Source organism: Myotis lucifugus, unplaced genomic scaffold, assembly GCF_000147115.1.
Source record: "Myotis lucifugus unplaced genomic scaffold, Myoluc2.0 scaffold_336, whole genome shotgun sequence".
Lineage (NCBI taxonomy): Eukaryota > Metazoa > Chordata > Mammalia > Chiroptera > Vespertilionidae > Myotis > Myotis lucifugus.
Genome location: NW_005871384.1, coordinates 1,234,527 through 1,237,295, shown reverse-complemented (window position 1 = coordinate 1,237,295; position 2,769 = coordinate 1,234,527).

The following is a 2,769-nucleotide window of genomic DNA, read 5'->3' as shown; positions in this document are numbered from 1 at the left end:
AATACAAAATCATCTATATAGCTCTTTCCCTATTTCTATTCAGTATTCTCTTGAAGTCTGCAGGATTTGTTAAGCACAGGCCCGGACCATGGTAGGCAACCAAAACCACATCTGAGAGTCTGTTTCTCCCAGAAGGAAGAACTTTTTCAGCACAGTCCTTGAATAAGACTGATGCCACAATATAAGAGCACCCAAATACATTAAAAAAACAACTCTTGATGGACTTAAGGGAGAGATTGACAGCAATACAGCCATAGTAAGGGACTTTAATACCCTCAGACATCACTGGATATGTCTTACAGACAAAAATTTAACAGGGAAACAGAGATTATAAATGACACACTAGATCAGAGGGACCTAACGGATATTTATATAACATTTCTCCCCAAAGCAACAGAATACACATTCTTCTCAAGTGCACATGGAACATTATCAAAGGTAGACCACATTTAAGGGCACAAAACAAGTCTACAGAAATTCAAAAAGATTGCTGTAATACCAACCATCTTCTCAGATCGAATGACGTGAAGTTAGAAGCCAACTACAATTTAAAAAAACACCCTCAAAAACACTAAAATACATGGAGGCTAAATAGCATATTATCAATCAATGAATGGGTTACCAATGAGATAAAGCAAAAAATTAAAGACCTCCTGGAAACAAATGAAAATGAACACACAACCACCCCAAACCAATGGAACACAGTGAAAGCAGTTCTGAGAGGGAAGTTCATAGCACTACAGGCCTACCTCAAGAAACAAGAAAAAGCACTAATAAATTATCTACCCCTAAAACTAATTTAATTAAAAAAAGAACAGGAAAAAAGCCCAGAGGAATTAGAAGGAAGGAAATAATAAAGATCACAGAGGAAATAAATGACATAGAGAGAAAAAAAAGTACAAAAGTTCTATAAGTCCAAAAACTGGTTCCTTCAAAAGATAAACAAGATTGATGAATCCCTAGCCAGATTCATCAAGAAACATAAAAAGTGGACCCAGATAAATAAAAAAAGAAATGAAAGAGGAGATACACCAATGACAGCACAGAAATACAAAGTATTGTAAGCAAATATGATGAATAATTATATGACAACAAATTGGACAACCTGGACAAAATGGACAAACTCCTAAAAATATAAAATCTTCCAAAACTCAACAAGGGAGAATCAGAAAACCTGGGTAGGCCAATAACAACTGATGAAATTGAAGAAGTAAATTATAAATTTCCATCATATAAAAGTTCTGAACCAGGTGGATTTATAGAAGAATTTTACCAAACATTCAAAGAATTAACACCTATCCTCCTCAAACTATTACAAATATTCAAGAGAAAGCTCTTTTTTATGCAGTCAGAATGATCCTAATTCCAAAACCAGATAAAGACACTACAAAGAAAGTAAATTACAGGCCAATATCCCCGATGAATACAGAGGCTAAAATCCTCAATAAAATATTAGCAAATCAGGTCCAGCAATGTATTAAAAAGATCATAAACCATGCTCAAGTGGGATTTATTCTGGGGATGCAAGACTGGTACAATATTCACAAATCAATACATGTGATACATCACATAAACAAATTGAAAGCTAAAAATTATATCATAGCAATAGATGCAGTAAAAGCGTTCGACAAAATCCAGCACCCTTTTTTGATAAAAACCTCAGTAAAGTGGGAATGGAGGGATCATACCTCAACATAATAAAGGCCATATATGATAAAACTACAGCCAACATAATACTCAATGGGCAAAAACTAAAAGTGTTTCTTTTAAGAACAGGAACAGGACAAGGATGTCTGCTTCCACCTCTCTTATTCAAGATAGTACTGGCAGACATAGCCACAGCAATCAGACATTAAGTGATAAAAGGTATCCAAAGTGGGAAAAGAAAAGTAAAACTGTCATTGTTCATAGATGACATAATATTGTACACAAGAAACCCTAAAGACTTCACCAGGAAACTATTAGACTTAATAAATGAATCCAGCAAGGTAGCAGGATACAAAATCAACATCCACAAATTGATAGCATTTTTATACACCAATAATAAACTCTCAGGAAGAGAAACTAAACAAACAATACCATTTACCATTGCAACAACAACAAAAAAGATACCTAGGAATAAACTTAACCAAGGATGTCAAAGACATGTACTTGGAAAACTATAGGACATTGAAAAAAGAAATATAGGAAGATACAAAAAAATGGAAGCATATGTCATGTTCATGATTTGAAGAATTAAAATCATTAAAATGTCTATACTACCTAAAGCAATCTACAGATTCAACACCATCCCTATTAAAATACCAATGGCATACTTCACAGAGCTAGAACAAATACTCCGAAAATTTATATGGAACCTTAAAAGACCCAAAATAGCTGCAACAATCTTTAGAAAAAAGAACAAAGTAGGAGTGATCACAATACCAGATATCAAACTGTACTACACAGCATTAAAACCAAAACAGCCTGGTACTAGCACAAGAGCAAGCATATAAACCAATGGATCAGAACAAAGACCCCAGAAATTGACCCACATCATTACGGTCAATTAATATTTGGCAAAGGAGGCAAGAACATACAATGGAGTAAAGACAATTTCTTCAACAAATGGTGCTGGGAAAACTGGACAGACACATGCAAAAACATGAAACTAGACCACCAACTTACACGATACACAAGAATAAACTCAAGGTGGATAAAAGACTTAAATGTAAAGCATAAAGCCATAAAAATGTTAGAGGAGAAAATAGGCAGTAAAATCTCAGACAT